We start from the raw sequence: 18,364 nt of genomic DNA, 5'->3' as shown, positions 1-18,364 counted from the left end.
CCTGCTATGTAATAAAAGCTATTTTTTAAAAAACCTGAAATTCTAATATCTATAATCCTTCAATTTTCCTCAAAATTGGCACTGACAATATTCCCCAATTTAAGGTGAAGAAAATAGTATTTTAGCCACTGAATGAAGTCTAAATCTTTGGTGGCTGGAAAACACAAGTGAATTGGTAAACTGGTAATGGGTTTGTAGGCAGTTAAAACCCACCTCCTTTAAGAAATACAGCGGTACCTCGGTACTCGACCACAATTCATTCCAGAAGTGTGGTTGAGAACCGATTTGGTCGAGTATCGAATTTATTTATCCCATAGGAAATAATGGAAATGGATTTAATTCGTTCCCAGCCCCTGTTAACTCGCTGGGAACCAATTAAATCTATTTTATTTTATTTATTTATTTATTACTTAGATTTGTATGCTGCCCCTCTCCGAAGACTCGGGGTGGCTCACAACACGTGGAAACAAATCATAAATAATCTAACAAATTTAAAATTAAAAGATTTAAAAGACCCCATATACTAACAGACATGCACACAAGCATACCATATATAAATTAAACATGCCCACGGGAAGATGTTTCAGTTCTTTATTTTCTTTATTTCCAATGGGATAAATACATTCGGTACTCCAAGCTGCAGGAAGGGTGGGGGCTGCTGCAATCCCAGCAGCTTCAGGGGGCTGAGGAGCTCTATAAGAGCTCCAAGCTGCAGGAAGGATGGGGGTTGCTGCAATCCCGGCAGCTGCGGGGGGCTCCTTTCTTCATTGCTTCCTCTTATTACCTGTAAGCAGCTGCAAAAACTTTCTCCTTCCCGGTGGCTGCTGCCCTTCAAGTAGCAACAGCGCCAGGAACGTCACGTAATGAAGGGAAGCTGCTGGAGCGGCGGCAACTGCTGAGATGGCTCCGGCGGCTTCCCTTCATCACGAATTATAGAACTCCTCAGCCCCCCGAAGCTGCCGGGATTGCAGCAGCCCCCACCCTTCCTGCAGCTTGGAACTCTTAGAGAGCTCCTCAGCCCACTGAAGCTGCTGGGATTGCAGCAGCCCCCGGCGGTAACATTTCAGATAATGAACAAAATTTTCTCTGGCTGTTCGGTATCCGAATTTTTGTTCAGATACCGAAGCAAATTTTTGCCAAAAATTTTGTTCGTTATCCGAAATGTACGAGAACCAAAGCGTTCGAGTACCGAGGTACCACTGTATTAAAATGGCAGGATATTTTCCCCTAAAAGAGAGGCAGAAACTCATCTCCCCCACCTTTGTCAATAGGGTATTAAGTCCTGAGCCAGCTCATCTGCAACAAAAGACATAAAAGGATCCATCTAGCAAGAGAAACCCATACATGGCACCACCTGGAAAGAAGCAAAGCTCAACCAAACTTGAACTCAAAACACAGCCTACAGAGCTGCTCCTGCATGGTCCCATAGGAGTCTGACAACCAATCAGATCACAAACTAAAGTTCAAGGCCCAACAGAGGGCATAAAACCCAGGCATTCTCAGCATCTCTGCCCTTTTCCTGCTTAGGAACTCAATCCATGTGATCCCGTTTACCATTAAACCATCTTTTCAAGCAGTCTCCAGGTTTCCAGTATCTTTTTTCCCATTTGGAACTGAACCCTGAAGGATATTTATTCCAACAATTTGGCACTGCAGATGGAACTCCAAGCTAACCTAACCAATGGACCTGGCCCAAGCAAGCTTCCCTTCCTAGCAGCAGACCCATTGACTCTGTGGGTACATTTTCCTGGACCTTGGCCATTTGGAACTAGATTTTAAAGGGGTTTTGAGCTTGAACTCAAGCTGCTTGGTAAGAAGGTGGGTACCTCTAAAATTTAAATTTAAAGCATGGAAAGTGTAAGTTTAAAAATACTAAATAGACTGGATTGCACAATGGCTAACCTCAATTTGGCCTCACAAAATAAGAGCTAGGGCATGATACCTGAAATTAATTGGCACAGAAAAATTGGTTACTGTAATTTCTTTTCAGAACTTTCGCTCTGGCTGCTAGACCTTCATGATTGAAAGCTCTCCTTTAGGACGCCACTGAAGGAATCCTTTTGCTGTTCTATTAATGCATTCCTCTTTGCATCAGAAAAATTAAAAGCACCCATCAAGTCTCCCTGATCTGATCAATTTTAATCTTTTGTCATGTGTACCACTTACGTTGGGGGGGGGGGGAATGGAGGGATTGTAAGGAAGTTAAAATCCACCTCTCTCCTAGAAAATGAAATATTTTAGGAAATATTAAAAGGACATGGTATTTCTTCCTAAAAAGGAGGCAGATACTCAGCCCCCCCCACACACCTTTGTCAATGGGCCATTAAGACCTGAGCCAGCTCATCTGCAACATAAAAGACATAATGGGACCCATTTAGCAACAGAAGCTCATCACATGGCACCTAGGAAAAAGCAATGCTCAACCAAACTTGGACTCAAAACACAGCCTACACAGTTGCATGGCCCCATTGGAGTCTGACAACCAATCAGCATACAAGCTCAAGTTCAAGGCCCAACAAAGGGCATAAAACCCAGGCAGGAACTCAAGCCATGTGATCCTGCTCATCATTAAACTATCTTTCCAAGCAGTATCCATGTTTCCAGTGTTTTCCCCCACTTGGAACTGAATCCAGAATGATACGTTTTGTAGAAGTACAGTGATACCTCGTCTTACAAACTTAATTGGTTCCAGGATGAGGTTTGTAAGGTGAAAAGTTTGTAAGACGAAACAATGTTTCCCATAGGAATCAATGGAAAAGCGATTAATGTGTGCAAGCCCAAAACTCACCCCTTTTGCCAGGTGAAGTGCCCGTTTTTGCGCTGCTGGGATTTCCCTGAGGCTCCCTTCCATGGGAAACCCCACCTCCGGACTTCCATGTTTTTGTGATGCTGCAAGCGAATTCCAGCAGGGGAATCCCAGCAGTGCAAAAACGAGTGCTTCGCTGGCAACGGAAGTCCGGAGGTGAGGTTTCCCAGCGAGGGGAACCTCAGCCAAATTGCAGCATCGCAAAAACATGGAAGTCCTCAAAACCCCATCTCCGGACTTCAATGTTTTTGTGATACTGTGATTTCACTGAGCCTCCCCTCGCTGGGAAACCTCACCTCCAGACTTCCGCTGCCAGTGAAGCACCCATTTTTGCGCTGCTGGGATTCCCCTACAGCATCACAAAAACACGGAAGTCCAGAGGTGGTGTTTCCCATGGAGGGGAGCCTCATAGGAATCCCAGCAGCGCAAAAATGGGTGCTTTGCTGGCAACAGGAGTCCGGAGGCAGGGCATCCCAGTGGCGGCGGCTTGGGTTTGTAAGGTGAAAATAGTTTGGAAGAAGAGGCAAAAAAATCTTAAACCCCGGGTTTGTATCTCGAAAAGTTTGTATGACGAGGGGTTTGTAAGATGAGGTATCACTGTACATTATTATTATTATTATTATTATTATTATTATTATTATTATTATTATTATTTAGATTTGTATGCCGCCTCTCTCTGCAGACTCGGGGAGTCTTGCAAGATATTGAAGATAGTGGGAATTATGTCTCTGTTCACAAACTACTCATCATATTTTAGTTTGGCATGTTGGACAAGCTTACCCTAGTGATTAATTCCATGTGCTGCACAAAGTCAGAAAATTGATTTTTAGTGAGCCATGGTTCAGTTACGAATGGGTATGTGTCTGTGCAAACAAAGCTATGTATGAGTATGGAAATGGGTAGTGCAAAAACTGAAAGCATGTTCTCATGTCAAGCCCAATCCAGTCAAGCACTCTTTCACAAGGAGTATGATGTGATTTCAGAACAACGCTCAAAACTCCTCAACACCAGACAAAGTAGGCAAGACAGTCTGTAGATTATACTGCAAATACTGTAACATTCAATCTCCCTTTGTGACTACAAAATGTAGCTTTGAAACACCAGCACAGGAATTTAGCCTGGCCCCTTTTCTCCTTTTAGAAAAGAAATTGTGATCCTTCTGGTTTCAACTACAGTACTCAGTAGATGATTTCTCACCATCTTATCATATTTTAAGTTCTTACATTTTAATATTTCTTGTTAACCACCCTGAATGTTCTCACAGATACAAATCAATGATAGCCCTATTTTACAAATCCTGTAGGGGTGGGTGTTCCTTGGTAGAGAAAGAAAGATCTACTAAACCATGTCGATCTTACATACATTTATTTAAATGTGCTGAGAAAGCCCCTTGCCATTTTGTGATTGAATTTTTAGAACCTGATTTTTAAAAATTGGTATTACAAAACAACAACACATTTAGCAACATATGCATTTTACTTGTGCATCAATAGTTTTTACCTGTCCTGAAAAGGCAGCAAATGCTTTGTTTAAACTGGTATTGTTTCACATTTAGACTGAGCAATGGAAAAAGATGCTTGTGTGATACACCAAACAATTCACTCATCTTGATTTGAAAGAGCAAACTAGAGGCCTATTGACTGCTTTGCCTCAACAGTAGCAAAGTGTGTTTAAGCCAGCTCCTAATCTGTTTGTGAACCACTACACAATTTGCCACCCCCGTTTAAATGATTCTCAGAAATGCTTGCATCCTAGAATGCAATTGGCACCTTTTCTGTGACTTCCTAAAATTGGCAACCTGAAGGCATATTAAGGATGAAAGAGATCAGTCATACAAAGGGATGTTCACAACATTCCTTTTGGCTAACTCTTATATTTTAATGGGTTTTCGACTGGCTTTCATTCTTTTCTGTATCTCATCCTCTTAGCTTTATTCAGCAGCACCATTGTTGATCTTTTACTGAAACATTTGCTGGGCAATCCTGCCTCCCAGCGTTCAAAGGGAAGAAAGTCTATGTTTAATACCTGCTTAGAAAATCTCCACTTGGAAGGATATTAAAATAATTGTTTCTAAAGACCACGTGCTTTGGCTTCTGATTTCTTTTTTAGATCCTTCACTTTCGTTTTGGTCACAAAAGGTATCACACATTCTCAGAAATCCAGTAACACCTTTTCAAGCTAACTATTAAAAGTCAAGCTTTTGGGGTATACAGCTCACATCAGCAGATTCATAAAATGGCAAAGGTGATGTTGGATTTAAATGGGGATGTGATGGGTGGAAGAAGGAAAGGAGGAAAAGGTAGAAGACAAGTTGGTTGTGCAGATACAGGCTGCATGTGAGAAGATTATGTGTATGTTATCAGTTAGCAATTGCAATGGCTAAAAACCAATCTGGAATTAAGGAAAAATTTCTAACAGTAAGGACAATTAATCAGTGGAAGAGCTTGCCTTCAGAAGTTGTGGGTGCATCATCATTAGAGGTTTTTAAGAGACTGGACAGTCACTTATCTGAAATGGTATAGGGTCTCCTGTTGAATTGCCATAGGCAGAGCTAGAAAAAACATTATATGCAACCTTTTTATTTGAAACATTAGATAAAAGGGGCAATTTATATCACTTTCTCATCTCTTTTTTTTAACTTTTCCATATTAACTTTTTTTCTGGAGGCATACAGTGGCTGGTTCAGGTTTCTTTTCCTATAAAAAATAAATACATGTAATTGCATAACATGCATGGGGATATTAAATATATGGAAATATTAGGATTGGGGAGTAGAATCCCAGCAGGATTTGGAACATGGATTCAAAGCCTTGATTCCCAATGAATATTTTATCAGTTATAGGATGTCCCCATTCCTCCCACTGAAGTCTTCCCCCACCAAATCTTGTGGTTCATTTATTTTCCACTTAAATTTATATTAGACTTTTCCACTAAATGTAGTGTTAGATTGATTGCTATTAATTAGAAAATGAACAGCTGATGGGCTTTCTAATGCGTTGTGGATTTTGGCTCTATTTCATGCTCTCATTTATTTCACGAACCCAACCCTTTCTCTGTTGATAGTTATCAGAACTTAAGTCGGTACTTTGAATCTTTTTGTGCCCTTTTGCTTCTGTCAGGTTTTGCATAGGTCAAAAATGTAGGAGAAGCTTATAATTGAAATAAAAAGAAACTAGTGTTTCTATTAAATAAAAAGAAACCAGTGTTTCTATTAAATGAAAATGTGTAGCATATTTCTGGGGCTTGGATGAGTGGGGACTTTGTCATGAAAAGGAATTGGTTTGGCAGTAGTTTTTGAGTTTCTATGTACAACTGATATTTTATGCAAAAAGCCTGCAAGAGTTTCATGAGGTAATAAAAGTAGGATGGAATTCCATCCTTAGGAGTGAATCTTTATTGTGAGCAGTTCTAATAATTAAAGGTATAAGACAAATACCAGGAAAAGATTTGAAATTAGTTCAGTAACTTATCCAAATGAGCATACATCTCCTAAAGAGAAGAAATAGGTTACTTAAGAGAATTTCTTTAATATACGATCCATGTTTGAAAGCCATTAGCGGAACGTAGAAGAAAATTTTATTTATTTGTATTTATTTATATTTCTTAATTCTAAAGTATGTATCTCCCTCAAATTGTAGAATAATGCATCTAAATCCCTTATGGCTTTGCATGAATTTGCAACATTCTCAAAAAATGATGTTTTCATGTAGCTTTTAGAACGATGCAGCGCAAAGTGGAGATACTTCATGTAATGTAGTGAGTTGTTGACAAACATTATCACTACTTCACAGAACGCCATCAAGTAGAAGTGTGTTTCCTGGAACTCACAGGGGATTCTTAAAAATTGACTAGCTGTAAATTAGATTAATTTTCTAAAAGGTTCAGATTTTCAGAAATAGCCAGAAATTGGGACTTGTCAAGGAAATAGAATGGCAAACAAAACAAACATATTTGCAACCGACAGAAAGAAGAAACATCAACGAAGGAAACAGTTTTGTACTTTCAGCTCGGAAGCCACTGGAGAACACGGTTTGTGATCCAGGTTACTGAACAGTAGTATGTAAACAAGAGCAACCCTAAAGGACAGCCAAAGCCGTGGTAAGACAAGACAGGGAATCTACCAGTTTTCAAAAACAAGTGGAGACAGTTAAACAGCCCTAAAGGCCCAGTGCTGAGGTAAAATGCATGCCCTCGGAATAATTTAGTGAGCTAAGGAATTGACATTTCCTGTTAAGGAGCCTTTGTTGTTTTTGCTAGGCTAAAACCAAATAAAAGTGTGTGTAGGGGTGGGGGGATTCATTTGAAGCTTCTTCTAAGCAGCACAAAATTTTAATCAGATGGCTTTCCAGAAACTTCCTTGAACCAAGTGGGCTGCTAAAAAATAAAAGTTGTTCTCATATAACAAGTTCTCTGTTCATGTTTACTGTGTTTTATGCTTTAAAATATATATATATATATAGTCAGTTTTTCCAGAAAGCAACAGGAATTCCATGCTCCGAGCAAGTAGCGTGTTGTAACTATGCTCCCTAAAGACTTAGATTGCTACAAGCTGGCAGGGGTGCTGATTTTAGTATGTGAAAACTGGTGGGGGGGGGGGGTTGGTTTTTTTAAAAAATGCAACCCTCCAGAGCTATCTGAACTGGATACAAACTTTGCTGCATAAATTCTATGGCGGATGAGCAAGACCTTGCTTTTCTTTTTTATGTGCATGCGTGTGCTTGAGGATGCATGATTAATAGGTTATGAAGCTGTGCCCCTTTCTCTTCAGCCATTTTCATTCCCTGCTGGATTCCCATCGCTTTTGGAGTGCAGTTAATCGCTTGCACAGGAAAAGGGGCTTCATAAATCACTAAGGCAAACAGTCAAGGATTTTTCATGCATTCCTTTCCTATGTAAATGATCTGTAACTTTTTTTGTGTGTGTATCAGACCCATCAATTTTCTCACTTTGCTCTCACCCTCTCCTTCCCTGACTCCCTTCCCCACCCCTGGATTCTTGGAATGGCAATTTAAATGACCCTGAAAGATTTGAAGACAATTCAAGTTTAGCTTTGCATATCAGTGACCTACCAGCAATTCCCACTAAGGCTGTGATGTATATACCGCATTTGATCTGTAGCAACATGATTCAGAAAGAAGTGATTCCAGAAGTGCTTTCTTCCGTCATAGAGTGCTGGAAAAATACCCTCCAGAGACACAACATAATAGCAGCTATTTCCGATGAGCATCCTAGAAAGCCTCCAACGCTCCAGCAAGCTACCAGTTAGTGACTTTTGGCTTCCTTCCTGCTTCACGCAATGCATAAATCATCAGAACTGATTTCTTTTTTCTTGTTAGCAAGATGGAAGAAGCTGAATAAAACATATTTGGCAGGTTACAATATCACTTCTCTTATAGCAAGTCACTTAAAAAAAATAAAAAGAACAAGGGGTTAACCTCTAGCTCTCCTGCAAGACAGCAGAAATTTATAACAAGATCTCTTTAGCATTGTTTTCTTAGCTTTTATTAAGCTTTATCACATCTAAAATATACATGGCTCTTAAAAAAACAATAATCATGTTTTGTCTCAGGAATCTTATGCTAAGTGAGAGCCACAAAGTTCATAAGGGCAATTTACATCGAGGCACAGTAAATTCTATTGTAAAAAATAGTTATGGTTGAAATAATCCACCTATGTTGAATCATACATATGAAATATGATTCCTTTAAAATAAATACCGGTATGTATATTTATATACCGCTTGTCATAAACTATTTCAAAGCAATCTACAATAAAATTGAAGATGGTAATACAGCAGCAAAGCTAAAATTATGGAAGAGGGGAAAATTAATACATAATCTTCCTCAATACAGTGAAAGCTTCGCTTAAAATCTTCAATCAGCTTCTAAGGAAAATTTTATTTTTGTCAAATTTATATAGCCACTTATCTCACAAATAAGTGTCTCCGGATGGTGTACAACAATGTTACAAACAAAGTATTAAATAGTAACATAATTATCATTATTATTAAAAACATTTTTGAAAAAAACAATAAAAGAGAAAGCTGAGAAAGAAGAAATATTAAGCAAAGAGGTGTCAATAATAATGGAGGCATGTCAGTAATTCATCAGTCCACTGGGGTCCTCAACCTGATGGCACCTCCAGGTTTTATAGGACCTTTGCAAGGTGAATAGCAACGAAACAAGCTTCATTTTGGGGGTGAGAATTTTCTATGAATCAGGTATCACTGCAGAAAAGGCCCACCACCTAGGATCCACAAAATGTAACTCCTTAACTGATAGGAACCATGCTATCTCTGCTAGATGGGAAGGGCAGATGTCATCAGGGAGAGAGAGAGATTCAGATAATCTGTGCTCATGCCATGCAGAGCTTTAAAAATCAAAACCATTATCTTAAACTGGACCCAGAAACAAACTGGTTACCAATACAACTTGAGTAATGGTTGTGTAATATGTTCTGCTACAAACACACATAACAACCCATATCTTTGTATTTTCAGTTGAAGCTTCTGAATACTCTTCAAGGGCAAGCCATGTAGAATGCATCACAATAGTTCAGGAAGTAATCAGGGCATTAGTGACCATGAATAGAGCCCTCTCAATCTACGAATGGGTGCAACTGGCTCACAATACAATGCATGTAATGTAGTCTCACATCTTTAGGGAGAATATACCACAGTTAAACTACATCAGTTGATGGTCTGATTATGAGAGTAGGCAATCATCACACAGATTGTCTAGGCTAGGGTATATATATTTTTAATTATCCTAGGTAAAAGCTAAGTTAAATGTTTGGCTTGACCTATAAATTGAAAATGGTTGCTTGGAACACCAAGAAACCTCAAGTTAGATCTACGCATGAAATTGGTACAGCCAGAGATACTTTTGAGCTGCAGTATGATAGTACTTAAGAACTTAATTCATTCTGTGACCAGGTCCTTAAGTAGAAACGTTCTTAAGTAGAAGCAATTTTTCCCATAGGAATCATTGTAAAAGCAAATAATGCATGCAAACCCATTCGGAAAGAAATAAAAGCTCAGAATTTGGGTGGGAGGAGGAGGAAGAAGAAGAGAAGGAGGACAGATGCTTCTGAAGGAAGAAGGTGAGGTGAGCGCCCCCTTTTGCCTTTCCGTGCCCATATGCTCCAGGAGGCAACGTCATGCCGGGTGTATGGGAGGCAGCGCGAGGGAGTCACCACAGCGAATTGGTTTATTCCTTCTCCAAGTGCCCAGAGAAAGGAAAACGCCCCATTCACTCTGGGCTGGGCTGCCAAAGCCTCCTTAAGCACCATGGAAAGGCTCCTCTGGCAGCCCAGAAAAGCCTGAGATGGCCAGGATTAAAGGGGGAATGGCAGGAAACTGGCCGGGCCTTTGTGCCACTCTCAAATTTCCTGGGAAATTTTTCCGGGCTTGGGTTCTTAAATAAAAAATGGTTCTTAAGTAGAGGCAAAAAAATCTTGAGTAAAAAAAAACTAGAAAAGTTCTTAAGTAGAGGCATTCTTAAGTAGAAGTACCACTGTATATGAACAAAAATCCTCTACATGATTGTTATTCAGAAGGATTTTCTAATGAGCAAGTAACATAATGTCATCCCAAGCCCCGTTTGAACTAATGCTGCACTGAAAAATGGGATGGGCAAAGCTAAATCAAATCTACCCCTCCTTATTTACCAACTATTCCCAAAAATGTAAGATAGGTAAGTTCTCGCTCTAAAGTTGAGTGATGGAAAGTTATGATTTCATTATGAAGTGATCTGGGAATTCAGTAGCAAAATTTGATTGCTTTGGTATCATCTAGGTATCTTTGGTATCATCTAGGACAGGGGTGTCAAACTCTATTTCATTGACGTCACTCATGTTGAGGGTGCCTATAGTGGCCCAGGTGCTCTGCCAGTGAAAACTAGCTCCTGAGCTTTCAGCTGTGACATCCTCCTACAACCCTCTGCCAGCGAAAGCGGAATTCAGAAGGGCTCCATTTTCCCTGGCAAAGGCACCATGATCCAGTTCTTCATTAGTTCCAGGGCAGCCCTGTGGGCCCGATCTAAGCACCCTGTGGGCTGGATCCAGCCCCTGGGCCTTGAGTTTGACACCCCTTGTCTAGGACATTTGAAGTTTAGGGTGCAAGGGGTGGAGAGAGATCAGAAAGTTTGATGGCCAAAACTATTTGGTATCATCTCTTAACTGAATGTCATCCTTAAATTGTAATGTTTTTATGTAGCCCCTCATCTTTCCTATCCAGGGGCAATCCATACACTCTTTCCATTCATATTCATTGAGATTTTTTAAATGGAAAAATAACATTCCATAATGTGTGAACAACAACGTACTCAAGAATAATCAACCTCTTAATATCTTAGTGGGGAAGAGTTAATATTATAAACGTGAGTCTTGAATCAAAACAAAGAGAAGGGCCATAATATCTATGTTTATTCCCTTAAAATATTACAGCAAACTGTTAAGTTAATATTATGCTTATATGTTAACCTTAATAATAAATGCAGGTTGGAAATGAAACAATAATTATTATTTTCCTGCCTGCTATTATGGGCTTAGTTTCAAAATTATTAATTAGCCCCAGACAGTGTTAATAAATTCTTGGTTCTAATCGCAGTAGGAATTTAGTTAGTTTTCCAGCTACTGGTCAGGGGGAAAAAATAAATTGGATTTTTCCTTTCAGGACAAATGAGCAGTTCAGAACACTTTTTATTTAGAAATGGCAGGTAAATACATTAGCAGGTTGGGGCCTCATAATAGGATCATTACTCTTAACTAGTTATTAATTAATGATACAGCGGTACCTCAAGATACGAACCCCTCGTCTTACGAACAACTCGTGATACGAACCCGGGGTTCAGAAAAATTTTGCCTCTTCTTACGAACTTTTTTCGAGTTACGAACCGGCGTTCGGAGACTGCTGGGAAGCCGCGCGGCTGTTTTAAAAGGTGACAGCCGGGCGGCAGGGCTTCCCAGAAGCCTCCCGAACGCCGGTTCGTAACTCGAATAAAGTTCGTAAGAAGAGGCAAAGTTTTTCTGAACTCCGGGTTCGGTTCGGGAGGTTGCTGGGAAGCCCCCCAGCCCGGCTGTCACCTTTTAAAACAGCCGCGCCGCTTCCCAGCTGTCTCCCAAAGCCAAACGCGGCTTCAGGAGACAGCTGGGAAGTGGCGCGGCTTCAGGAGACAGATGGGAAGCGGCGCGGCTCTTTTAAAAGGTCGCAGCCGGCCTGGGGGGCTTCCCAGCACCCCCCCGAACCCCAAACCCGGGTTTGGGGGGGGTGCTGGGAAGCCCCCCAGGCCGGCTGTCACCTTTTAAAACAGCCGCGCGGCTTCCCAGCAGTCGCCGAAAGCCATTTTTTTGCGGGGGGGTTTTTTTGGTTGCACGGATTAATTGACTTTACATTGTTTCCTATGGGAAACAATGTTTCGTCTTACGAACCTTTCGTCTTACGAACCTCCTCCTTGCACCAATTAAGTTCGTATCATGAGGTATTACTGTACTTTAAAAAAATTAGAATTTTACCAAAAGAATAATGTACAATTTATGTCAGATCACAAATTAGCATTAGTCAAGATATTATCTAAAGCAGTGTTTCCCAACCTTGGCAACTTGGAGATATCTGGACTTCAACTCCCAGAATTCTCCAGCCAGCATTTGCTGGCTGGGGAATTCTGGGAATTGAAGTCCAAATATCTTCAAGTTGCCAAAGTTGGGAAACACTGCTCTAAAGCACCTTAAGGCAGGACATAAAGCAGTGGATGGAAATTAATCAAGGAGAGAAGCAACCTAGAACTAAGATTAAGTTTCCTGACAGTTAAAACAATTTATCAGTGGAACAACTTGCCTCCAGATGTTGTGAATGTGCCAATACTGGACGTTTTTAAGAAGAGCTTGGACAACCATTCGTCTGAAATGGTATAGGATTTCCTGCCAGTGCAGGGGTTGGGCTAGAAGAGGTCCAAGGTCCTTTCCAACTCTGTTGTTCTATTCTGTTCCGTTCCGTTCTGTAGAATTATCAATTTTTAATATAATGCCAGAATGAGACCTTTTGAGTCATATCATAATGCAAGCTCATTTTCATACCTACCTCCTCTCCCTTCCCTCCAGTGAATGCTTATTATTCCTCTGCATTACTGGGTTCTGTTCTGCACATGAAAAAAGGAAAGCCATGCTTGCAGTTATAGAATCACTAAAGTATACATCAAGGAGCAAAAGAAGAAAGTCACTTGCTCATGCCAGGTTTTGTCATTCTGATCTCACCAACATTCCTAAAGTGCATAAAAGTATCCCTGTCTCCTTAGGAAACAAGAGGAGTTTAGTCTTCAGGAGAGGAAGATGACTTAAGGACAATTCTATTTGTCAGGCTGCGGTAGCTCTGCATCTATCTTATACAGCACTATCTTGACAGACATAGGTTTGTTTACACCTACTAGCACCAAAATGCAAAAAGGATGGTTAATCACAAATGACATGAATGCTTCAGCAACCAGCACCGTTGGAAAATGTCCAAAGTAATAACATTCCAAGGGACAAGTAGAAAGTGTGTCACAATCACCTCTGATAGAGGAGGGGGGAAATGCATTGTTGTCTACTCTTGAAATTTGTAAAAGGAGTTGGCAGCCAAGGATTATCCAGATACTACTGAACCTGAAATCCCAATAGCCTCACCAGCCTGACCAATGAGGAGGTTATGTTGACAACAGTAATTCAATATCAGGAGAACCCTATGTTGCCCAATCCTGCTACAAAATTAGGGCAAGAAATTCTACCAATTTCTTTGTGATCTTGCCGAGTTCTGAAGGTATGTCATTCATCAATTTAGTCTCAATGTCAGATATACCTATGTTTTGTCAACACTCCACGGCCTGCATTGGTTGCTGATTGGTTGCCGGACACAATTCAAAGTGTTGGTGATAACTTATAAAGCCCTACATGGCATCGAACCAGATTACGTACGGGGCTGCCTTCTGCTACACAAATCCCAGCGGCCGATCAGGTCCCACAGAGTTGGCCTTCTCCAGGTCCCGTCAACCAGACAATGTAGGAGAAGAACCTTCTCTGTGGCGGCCCCAGCCCTCTAGAATCAGCTCCCTCCAGAGATTCAAACTGCCCCCACCCTCCTTTGCCTTCCACAAGAGTCTTAAGACCTATCTATGTCACCAGGCATGGGGCAATTAGTACATGCCCCCCCTTTCTGACCATTAAGAGTTATGTGTGCTTATGATTGTGTAAATGATTGTTTTTAAGATAAAGGATTTTAGTCATAGTTTTAATTATTAGATTTGTACTTATATTGTTTTTATTGTTGTTGTGAGCCGCCCTGAGTCTCTGGAGAAGGGCGGCATACGAGTCTAATAAATTATTATTATTAATTATTATTATTAACAAAAAGAGCTCAATATTAAGAATGAGAGAGAGAGATGGAAAGGGAAAGGGAAAAGAGCTCAATATTAAGAATGAGAGAGAGAGAGATGGAAAGGGGAAGGAAGGGAAGGAAGGGAAAGGAGGAAAAGAAAGGAGGAAAGAAAAAGAAATCACTCTGTTAAATTCTTGTATCTGTGGTAAGTAAGCGAATCCAAAGAAGAACTCAGTCCCATAAAAAAAAACCATCTAGGGCAGTGATGGCAAACCTTATTTGGTTTGTGTGCCAAAAGGGGGGGTGTGAGTGTGCTAGCAAGCATGCACGTGCCCACACATCTTCCCTCTCTTCATGCATGCACAATCCCCACCAGCGCTGACCCTACACATGCGCACAATCCCTCCCATCCCTGCACATGCGTACAGACCTCACTGGACAATGAAAAAATGTCCAAACAGCCAAACAGGAAGTTCGGAAAACGCACTTCCGGTTTGCCCATTGTGCTGCTTTTTGCACACCAGAGGGTTCAAGGAAGCTTCCTGAAGTCCCAGAGTGCAAAAAACAGCACAATGGGGAAACCAGAAGTCTTTTTTTCTAAACTTCCAGTTTGACCATTGGGTGGTTTTTTGCACTCCTTGGCTTCAGGAAGCTTCCCTGAAGCCTCTGGAGAGCAAAACAGCACCCTCCAAGGCTAAAAATCAGCTGGCCATGCACACTGGAGCTGACATAGGGCAATGCCTTGTGTACCCTCCAATATGGCTCTGCATACCATCTGTGGCATGCGTGCCGTAGGTTCGCCATCACGGCCCTTTACCGTTTCAGGCAAATGGTTGTCCAATCTCTTATCTATCTATCTATCTATCTATCTATCTATCTATCTATCTATCTATCTATCTATCTATCTATCTATTCAATTTTTATGCCGCCCTTCTCCTTAGACTCAGGGCGGCTTACAACATGTTAGCAATAGCACTTTTTTAACCGAGCCAGCATATTGCCCCCACAATCCAGGTCCTCATTTTAACCACCTCGGAAGGATGGAAGGTTGAGTCAACCTTGAGCCGGTGATGAGATTTGAACCACTGACCTTCAGATCTACAAGTCAGCTTCAGTGGCCTGCAGTACAGCACTCTACCTGCTGCGCCACCCCAGCTCCAGTGTTGGCACGGCTTCCAAGAATTTGTTTTTCCAGAAGCCAACCCGCAGTGGGTTGCTCCCGGTTTGGCCCGGTTCCATGCAGCGATGGCGCTGGCAGCAGGAGGCTCTGCCCACCTACCTGGAATGCTTCTGTGCAAGTGTCATGCGCGTGCAAACCAGTAGCAAAGGGTTTTAGAACCCACTACTGAAGCCAAGTTATGTTGAAATACCACGATTTGAAGTAGACGAACCCAGCTAGGCATAAATGGAAGTCTATTGCTGCAATGTGATCTATTTTTATTTCTCTCCCCCATATGAAGCCTTGAAATCTCCTCTAGGAAATTATTGATAGTGGGATTTGGCATTAAGTTGCCAAGGGGTGCAGGAATTGCCTTACTATAGAAGCCGCTCCCTATATATATATATATATCATCAGATTTTTGCCCCAGGCAAAAATTAATTAAGTGTATAATTGCTACCTAATGAAACTTCACTGGTAGATACATGCTGAAAAACAATGATAAAACACATGGGAGTAACAGCAAGTATTATTCTTTCAAATTGCTCTAATTATAGTGGTAGGATTATTTGACTGCTAATACTAAAGATATAGCTTGGTACCTCTTCCTGGGCTAAGAACTAATCAATGTCAAGGACAAAACCTGTGAGAACAAACTTATGAGGAACACCTTCTGTTTCATTCACATCTCCATGCAGACTTGTAGCTGCCATAGCATAATGTTAGGATAGGATTTGATATCTGGACTTCTGACATAAATGCCTCATACACTCCGACTTCATTAGCCAGAACAGGACTGTACATAAAGGTCACATAGTGAGTCTGCATTTCTGGTAAAATCTGCTTAGGAAGTGACTGGCCATAAAAACGGTTCAAAGCAACTCTCCTCGAATAACAAGAATGTGTCAACAGGAAAAGAACTGTGTGATCAAAAAGACGCAATTTACATTCCCTGGGGTAAACAGGACGAAGACTGCGATAAAAGACCTTGCTTCATGGTAAACAGGAGATAGCCGTATTAACAACAAAAGGTCCCAGGAAATTGGCCATGAGAGACATTTGTTCAGTAGAAACTAGTTACATGCCATATGGAGATGGGAAGGACTCGGAAGTTGTGTCATGTTTCAGAGTTATGTTATTGGAGGTTTGTATATCACTTGACATGTACGTGTAATCACTCCCATTTGCATATCCCCTCAATAAAAGGAGGTGCACAGCTCAATACTATGTCATTTCACCCAGAGAGAAATGTGTCCAAGTTTTCTTTCTAGGATTCGCGTTGAATCTTCAAATGAATTCTGGATTAGTCAGACCTTACCTTCAGTGACGGGATTCGGGTTTTTTACTACCTGTTCGGTGAGCATGGCAGGGGAAGGATACTGCAAAATCCTCATTCCCTCCCCATTCCTGGGAGAAGGATACTGTAAAATTTCCATTTACTCCCTACTCCACTAACCTGCTCACCATCTCTGTTCTCCTCTGCAAGGCAACAAAAGAAGACCCAGCCAATCAGCTGTGACTTGGGAGGCAGTGAATAAATAGGGGCGGGGCCAGTCAGAGGTGGCATTTGCCAGTTCTCCGAACTACTCAAAATGTCAGCTACAGCTTCATCTACAGCTGAATACCACCTTTGCTTCAGTCTATTCATCATAATGCTGAAGAAACATCCCATCAATCCTTTTAACTGCTGCTTCACATTATTCTCTTCCCCTTCATCAAACAATCTTACATGTTTCTGTGAAAAACATATTCATGCCGGGAGCGCAGACATGTGCCCACTCCCATGAACGGTCCAGAAGCGCCGATCACAGGTAGCCCTTCATTGGGAAAAAGGCTCTTTCCCCAAACACAGCTGTTAAGGGAAAAGCCTCTTCCCAAACACAGCTGGCTGGGTGAAAAGCCTCTTTCACAGAAAATAAGGAGAAAGCATTAGCTTTAGCTTGTCTGACCAAAAAATCAGCTGGTCAGTGAGGCACTCGCACATGTGCAGTGGATCTGAGCTGGTCAACAGCTTGTGTGCCTACAGAGAGGGCTCCACTTGTGCCACATGTGCCATTGGTTTGCTATCAAGGATCTATAGATTCTCCTGGCTCTTTTCTAAAGCTATTGTGGTGTTTGGAACGCCCACTGCAACAATATCGCCAAAAAAGCTTCTAGAGTTGTTAACCTGATCATACGCAGCTTCTGCTCAGGCAATCTCACATTACTCACAAGAGCCTAAAAAACTTTTGCCAGACCCATCCTAGATTACTGCTCATCTGTCTGGAACCCATACCACATCTCTGACATCAACACCCTTGAAAACGTCCAAAGATATTTCACCAGAAGCGCCCTTCACTCCTCCACTCGAAACAGAATATCCTACAAAAATAGACTAACAATCCTGGGCCTAGAAAGCCTAGAACTACGGCGCCTAAAACACGATTTGAGTATTCCCCACAAAATCATATGCTGCAACGTCCTACCGGTCAATGACTACTTCAGCTTCAACCGCAATAACACAAGAGCACGCAATAGATTCAAACTTAATACGAACCGCTCCAAACTTGACTGTAAAAAATATAATTTCAACAATCAAGTTACCGAAGCGTGGAACTCATTACCGGACTCAATTGTGTCAACCCCTAACCCCCAACACTTCTCACTTAGACTCTCCACGATTGACCTCTCCAGGTTCCTAAGAGGCCAGTAAGGGGCGTACATAAGTGCACTGGTGTGCCTTTCGTCCCCTGTCCAATTGTCTTTCCTTTCTCTCACTTATCTTATTCTCTTCCTTTCATATATCCTCTAAGTTAACTTTCACCCTCATATATATTACCACATGTCTATTTTTCTTCCTATGTATTTGTGTATTGGACAAATGAATGAATAAATAAATAAAGATATTTTTCAGTGAAAAAGCTGCTTTCTGATATGAAGGAAAACTAAGTAGTTCGTGAGAAGAAAGGTAATTTGAATATAACAATCCCCAAGTTGCATGGCCAGTTTGGAGTTATGTCATCTAAAAACATCTCTCAGGACCTAGCAGCTCTGTATTTTGCTCCTCGAGGTC

The sequence above is a fragment of the Erythrolamprus reginae genome, chromosome 1 (assembly GCF_031021105.1).
Source record: "Erythrolamprus reginae isolate rEryReg1 chromosome 1, rEryReg1.hap1, whole genome shotgun sequence".
In the NCBI taxonomy this organism is placed as follows: domain Eukaryota; kingdom Metazoa; phylum Chordata; class Lepidosauria; order Squamata; family Dipsadidae; genus Erythrolamprus; species Erythrolamprus reginae.
This window is presented reverse-complemented; position numbering follows the sequence as displayed.